This window comes from Salvelinus fontinalis, chromosome 5, assembly GCF_029448725.1.
Source record: "Salvelinus fontinalis isolate EN_2023a chromosome 5, ASM2944872v1, whole genome shotgun sequence".
Taxonomy (NCBI): Eukaryota; Metazoa; Chordata; class Actinopteri; order Salmoniformes; family Salmonidae; genus Salvelinus; species Salvelinus fontinalis.
Genome location: NC_074669.1, coordinates 46,727,783 through 46,735,907, shown reverse-complemented (window position 1 = coordinate 46,735,907; position 8,125 = coordinate 46,727,783).

The window sequence follows — 8,125 nt, the reverse complement described above, 5'->3', positions numbered from 1 at the left end:
AGCAACCATGAAAATGAAGTACCCCTGCGACTTGATGAGTTTACACATTGGAAGTTGAAGCTATGTGGTGAGTCAACACGTGTTGGGTGCCTGGGATGGGTGTACTATGTTGGATGTATCATCGCGCTTGTTCCTTTCATTGTCAGGTCTCTGTTAGTGGGTGAACACTCCTGTCAGTTTATCTCTACAACTGTTTGACCAGTCAGGCAGTCAGAATTGGAACCAATGGAATAGTCCCAAAAGAGTCGACTCCAACCAACATCAAGAGCACCTCAAAACTATGTAAGTATGTAATTATTAAGGCTGTCAGAGTTGATCACTTTTCATCAACTTTGACTAAGGCCCGGTTCCTTCCCTTATCAACCAAAAGCATGAAACCCTAGGCCTACACTGAGTTCACCAAACATTATTCCTAATATTGAGTTGTACTTGCACATCCCCTTATGCCTTCAGAACAGCCTCAATTCGTCGGGGCATGGAATTTACAAGGTGTCCAAAGCGTTCCACAGGGATGCTGGCACATGTTGACTCCAATGCTTCCCACAGTTGTCAAATTGGCTAGATGTCCTTTGAGGGGTGGACCATTGATACACACGGGAAATTGTTGCACGTGGAAAAACCCAGTAGCGTTGCAGTTCTTGACACAAACCGGTGCGCCTGGCACCTAATACCATACCCAGTTCAAAGGCACTTAAATATTTTGTCTTGCCCATTCACCCTCTGAATGGCACACATACACAATCCTTGTCTCAAGGCTTAAAAATCCTTCTTTAACCTGTCCTCCCCTAATCAGTTTAATAAACTTTTTGACATTTTAATGCACCATTTAATTTTTCTAACGATTAATCACATTATCTGAAAGTGTTGGAAATACATTGAAAACATCCAAAATACATGAACACTATACAGCAAAAATCTACAAGTTGGCATTGAGGTTAAATAAAGTGAGATTTCTCAATTTACCAAATTTGCTAACCATTACTTTAGACAAAATCAAGACCTCACTATACGTGTAATGTTTTTTTGTATGAACTTGGACACTTTTCAACCAATCCTATTCATCTCCAGCACTAAACCAGTGTCTACATATGTGAAAACAGCACATTTCTATCAGAGGCAGTCGCCATACCCTAGCTCAAGGCCAAAAATGGAAAATAAGCAACAAAGTATGCTAAAATAATTCCAATCCTGGATAAATGCCTTTAGGATCATGCAAAGCATCACTCGGAGAGCAGCTGTCAGCCTCCAGCCTTTTTTCTCACTTTTAGAAATTGGAGACCGTGCCAGTTTGTTTTGCAAGTCAGCCATTTAGGCAGTGCGCAAATTGCTTTGAATTTGATGTCTCCATTTGAACTTGTAAACCTTGTAATCTGATAGCCAGGGGTTAATTGAATTGGGAGTAGGGCAATGTTCCCTCTTTGTTTCGGTACTGAGCAAATTTAAGGTCGGCTGAGCACAAACCTGAACGTTGTGAAAATGATGTGCAACTTCCAGCAGACTTTTACTGAGAACACTGAGGCTGTACCCTCTTTAAGGTACAGTTTTAACAATGGCCAAGTAGGCTACTGTGGCTATTTGATCATAATGTAGGCCTACCAGTGACATACCATCAAAAACAATTGAGAAAATGTATCCTAAAACATTTTGACATGAAAATAGCTGTAATATCATTCAGCCTACAGTATCAGCTAATGTGTGGTGCTCAATGTAGGCCTACATTCCATGAGACTTTTGGGGAAAAAACATGCAGGGCTTGACATTAACTTGTTTTTCACTTGTTCTTCAGACAAGGAGATGCATCAAACACAACATTTTCAGTCAAGAAACCACTTTACAAAATAAAATGCATTATTATTCCCATACCATTATTACAAAAAAATCTGACATATTATGCTACCCTCTGCCTATTGGCTACTTAGCTTATTCAAGCATGTCTCAAAATACAACACTGCCCCTTTAAGACAAAAGACTGTCTTTTCAAAGATGTCTCGATCTTTTGATCTTTGAGATCAGTTTTCTGCTCTTGTAGGAAGCAATCACTCCCCTATTGCATTTGCACAAGCCGGGGAAACATTTGCACAAGCTGCCCCCTTGTTGGCTACTATGTTGCAATATCTACAGTCGATGTCAGAAGTTTACATACACCGTAACCAAATACATAGAAACTCAGGTTTTCACAATTCCTGACATTCAATCCTAGTAACAATTCCCTGCCTTAGGTCAGTTAGGATTGCCACTTTATTTTAAGAATGTGAAATGTCAGAATAATAGTACAGATAATTATTTATTTCAGCTTTTATTTATTTCATCACATGCCCAGTGGGTCAGAAGTTTACATACACTCAATTAGTATTTGGTAGCATTGACTTTTAAATTGTTTAACTTGGGTCAAATATTTTGGGTAGCCATCCACAAGCTTCCCACAAATGGTGAATTTTGGCCCATTCTTCCTGACAGAGCTGGTGTAACTGAGTCAGGTTTGTAGGCCTCCTTGCTCTCACACGCTTTTTCTTGTCTGCCCACAAATCTTCTATGGGATTGAGGTCATGGCTTTGTGATGGCCACTCTAATACCTTGACTTTGCTGTCCTTACGCCATTTTGCCACAACTTTGGAAGTATGCTTGGGGTCATTGTCCATTTGGAAGACCCATTTGCGACCAAGCTTTAACTTCCTGACTGATGTCTTGAGATGTTGCTTCAAAATATCCACATAATTTTTCTTCCTCATGTAGCCATCTATTTTGTGAAGTGCACCAGTCCCTCCTGGAGCAAAGCACCCCCACACCATGATGTTGCCACCCCCGTGCTTCATGGTTGTGAAGGTGTTCTTCGGCTTGCAAGCCTCCCCCTTTTTACTCCAAACAAAACGATGGTCATTATGGCCAAACAGTTCTATTTTTGTTTCATCAGACCAGAGGATATTTCTCCAAAAAGTACGATCTTTGTCCCCATGTGCAGTTGCAAACCTCAGTCTGGCTTTTTTATGGCGGTTTTGGAGCAGTGGCTTCTTCCTTGCTGAGCGGCCTTTCAGGTTATGTCGATATAGGACTCGTTTTACTGTGGATTTAGATACTTTTGTACCTGTTTCCTCCAGCATCTTCACAATGTCCTTTGCTGTTCTGGGAATGATTTACACTTTTCACACTAAAGTATGTTATCTCTAGGAAGACAGAACGAGTATCCTTCCTGAGCGGTATGACGGCTGCGTGGTCCCATGGTGTTTATACTTGCGCACTATTGTTTGTACAGATTACGTGGTACCTTCAGGCATTTGGAAATTGCTCCCAAGGATGAACCAGACTTGTGGAGGTCTACAAAACAAATTCTGGGGTCTTGGCTGATTTCTTTAGATTTTCCTTTGATGTCAAGCAAAGAGGCCTTGAATTTGAAGGTAAGAGTGAAGAGTGAAAGCACTGCCAGCATTCAAAAGTGACCAAAACATCAGCCAGGAAGCATAGGAACTGAGAAGTGGTCTGTGGTCACCACCTGCAGAACCACTCCTTTATTGGGGGTGTCTTGCTAATTGCCTATAATTTCCACATTTTGTCGATTCCATTTGCACAACAGCATGTGAAATTTATTGTCAATCAGTGTTGCTTCCTAAGTGGACAGTTTGATTTCACAGAAGTGTGATTGACTTGGAGTTACATTGTGTTGTTTAAGTGTTCCCTTTATTTTTTTGAGCAGGGTACATATGATTTAAGAAAACTTCCAAATAGTAAATCAATAACATGAAAAAAATACATTTCATGAGAAATATTATATAAAATACCATATGCACAATTTCGGTAATTTCCTTTTCAACTAAAATAGCACATTTTATGTCGTGTTGGTAATGACATTTCCCCTCGGTAATTTGGTGAAACGATAAAAAATCGTTATATTCTTAAATAGTATGGTCTCAGCCACTATTAAATCTTGTATCCAGACAGTGAAGAAAATATTCGGATAGATAAAAAGCAGTTTCAAGAGGTTTCATTTTCCAAAACATTTAACATCCTAAAGTTACCATATATTCAACCACAAGGAGGTACTAATGAGCTATGCGAGATATGTATATTTTTTTATCATAATAGAGGACTACTGAAATTGTATTATTTTGGTGTAGATACGGAAAGGGCAGGTTAAAATAAAAACATGACAGCCAGACAAGCCAGTGTATGTATCAAACTGATTCGCATATGAATGGAGTAGAAATTAACTGACTTCGTGATCTGTAAGGTAAGTAACTTTAGTGTGTCAGGCAGATTACACAATTTTGCGTCATTTCCGAAACGTAGCAACGTTTAAGACATGGATTTCATGTAATGTTAACAAGGTACCAAAAAGTAGTTTGAATTAATGTCTTTATTTTATTAGCTAAACAAAACTTGTTTAAACAGCGAAATTGTTGCATAGCGATGATGAAAAGAACGTCGTTTAGGCTGTAATGATCTCCAAAATTCAAATTATTAGGTAATCTCACCGTTGATATAGCAACGGACGCTAATAGTTTATCGAATATCCTTCCTGTTTGGCCCTGTCCGGGGTTATCATCGGATGGGGCCACAGTGTCTCCTGACCCCTCCTGTCTCAGCCTCCAGTATTTATGCTGCAGTAGTTTATGTGTCGGGGGGCTAGGGTCAGTTTGTTATATCTGGAGTACTTCTCCTGTCTTAGCCGGTGTCCTGTGTGAATTTAAGTATGCTCTCTAATTCTCTCTTTCTTTCTCTCTCTCGGAGGACCTGAGCCCTAGGATCATGCCTCAGGACTACCTGGCATGATGACTCCTTGCTGTCCCCAGTCCACCTGGCCGTGCTGCTGCTCCAGTTTCAACTGTTCTGCCTGCGGCTATGGAACCCTGACCTGTTCACCGGACGTGCTACCTGTCCCAGACCTGCTGTTTTCAACTCTCTAGAGACTGCAGGAGCGGTAGAGATACTCTTAATGATCAGCTATGAAAAGCCAACTGACATTTACTCCTGAGGTGCTGACTTGCTGCACCCTCGACAACTACTGTGATTATTATTATTTGACCATGCTGGTAATTTTTGAACATTTGAACATCTTGGCCATGTTCTGTTATAATCTCCAACCGGCACAGCCAGAAGAGGACTGGCCACCCCTCATAGCCTGGTTCCTCTCTAGGTTTCTTCCTAGGTTTTGGCCTTTCAAGGGAGTTTTTCCTAGCCACCGTGCTTCTATACCTGCATTGCTTGCTGTTTGGGGTTTTAGGCTGGGTTTCTGTACAGCACTTTGAGATATCAGCTTATGTAAGAAGGGCTATATAAATACATTTGATTTGATTCGCATTCTGACGAAGAGGACGACACTATTTGCCCTGGGGACATTATTTGGCATGACGGGCCCAATGTGCCTCCTCTGGTTTCTCTCTCTGCATTTTGGATTGCTGCTGTTGTATCTGCCTGCTGAGCACTGTACAGAGCCAATCTGTCATGGTCACCCCTCTCACCCCCTCTCTCTCTCTCATTCCCAGTTGTAGTTCTGTTCTAGTGCCCTCTCCTGGATGACAGAGGCTCTCTTTCAGAGTAACTTGATAAAGCCCACATGTTCTCCACCCGCTCTGAGGTAAGGTTGCATACAGATATATTTAATACATACAGTATATATGATATAGGTTACATATGTTTGATATAGGTATGAAATATATATGTAACCTATGATATAGGTTACATATATATTTCTATGTAAGTTTGCCTCCTACCTCAGAGACATTTCCAGTCAAAATGTAAATGAACTTTATTGATCCCCAGTCAATTTTATTACTTAGTTTTATGTACTAATTTCAGTTTCTGTTCTGTTTTCTCGTTCACATCTGACCCCTCTCCAACTAGGTGACCCATGTCTGATGGAGAACAGTGAAATCTAGACACGCGCGCACACACACCTCTTAGCAATCCATCGATGTCGATGATGACGAATGTTCCTCTTGTGTTCCTCCTGTGGTTCGGGGAAATGCCAAAGATGGACTCGATGCTCATTCAGCCATCCTTCCAATGTTGTTTTTCAACTTTGATTATTTAAACTGCTGTCATTTTGTATGTGGACTATTGTTGCTCTTCTATGTTACTTTGTTGTTCCTATGTTGGTCTAGAAATCTTGTTCCTGTGGCTTATAGAATGGATGGGAAATCTGTTCTCAATGTAATATGTACAAACATTTTTAAAGGTGCAATTCAAATATCTCTACCCCCAAAATGACATGACCAAGTACAAACACATTCAACCTGACACAAATACAAAAACAGAGATTGTATGTTGGTTTTACACTTGAAAAAATGCTCCACTAAGCGAGATTCAGCCTTAACCCATGATAATCGACAACATTGTTTTTATTAAGGCAATGTTGGAGGTGTAACTGCATTGGAGCTGTCCGGCATTATAGCTATCACGGACATTGCCATTGGATGTGCAGACACAGTAGTAGTAATCGCATGCAGCCTTGTTACAAGCGGCTGCTCTTGTGATCATTGTCAAAAAGCCACACCTGCCCATCTCGCATTATAAGTTCAGAACAAGAAATTTTAGGCTATATAGAAACAATTACTCTCAATTTTGAAAAATCAATAACTAAATCATGAGGATTTCTATCATCCTAATCGAGGTGTAGATTACGTCTCAAATTCCAGTGATTGAACTTGTAAACAAGGCTGCATGGGGATTTCTCTTAACGCTCCACTCCATGCAGCCAATGGCAATGTCCGCTTTAGGTACAATTTGATATTGAGAAAAAAAATGGCTGCATTGGACCTTTAAATGTAGCTATCTGGAGTCTTTGGACCCGTTTACTCCCTTTTGTATAGCAGAATATTTGCTTGCTAAATAACCTTTTAAGTACCTCCTGTAAATTTTTAAATTTTTCAATGGTGGATTGCTGTATACAGTTTAAGCACAGGAATTTCACCAGTATATGTGGTGATAAAACACATGAAAGTTCAGACTGTTACAACTGCTGCAACCGTTAGTGCTCTATTTGGAAACTCGGAAGTGATTTTCCGCTAGTGGTGTAAAGTAGTTAAGTAGTACTTTCATGTATTTTTACTTAAGTCGTTTTTGGGATACCTGTACCTAACTATTTATATTTTTTACTTCACTACATTCCTAAAGAAAATTCTATACTTTTTACTCAATATGTTTTCCCTGGCACATACATAATACATAGCAGGACAGGAAAATTGTCAAATTCACACACTTATCAAGAGAACATCCCTGGTCATCCCTACTGCCTCTGTTCTGATGGACTCACTTAACACATGCTTTGATTGTAAATTATGTCTGAGTGTTGGAGTGTGCCCCTGGCTATCTGTAAATTAAAATGAACCAGAATATTATGCTGTCTGGTTTGCTTAATATAAGGAATTTGAAATGATTTATACTTTTAATTTTCATACTTAAGTATTTTTTAGCAATTACATTTACTTTTGATACTTAAGTATATTTCAAACCAAATACTTTTAGACTTTTGCTCAAGTAGAATTTTGCTGGGTGACTTTCACTTTTCCTTGAGTCATTTTCTATTAAGGTATCTTTACTTTTACTCAAGTATGTTATTTGGGTACTTTTTCCACCACTGTTTTCCGCTTCAGCCGATCCTTACAGGGAAAGAGCTTGGTTCATGTTGTTGGAGGTGAATGAATGGAGTTCTTTACATATGTTGAATCGTTACTTGATCACCCTGTTGCGGGAGAACTTTCCTGCAATTCAGGAAACGTAAAACTTGTATATTTGAGGTTTAAAAAGGTTTCTGATGTTTATTTCCACTTTGAAATTTCAGACTTGATTTTCCCGAAAAATGTATCAACCCCTACAAAAATGCCCATTAATTATAATCCACATAATACTTCACATTTAATGTTGCTGCAGGAATATTTTCCTGCTGTAGCAAACTGTCTCAAATTAAGATCCTACATCTGTAGCGTCAGATCTTTCTAACCGACCAAAGCCTAAATGTGTACTTTAGAACCGGGTTTTACCGACTCTTACTGCCTTTTCACCCCACAACAACCATATTTCTACAACGGGTATTAATAACCAGCTATTTTAAAATATCAGTTTGGAGTTATTAGCACCTTTTGTCCGAGTGGATGTGCTGTTAACTGAGTTGAGGAAGGCTGCGGAGGGCTAG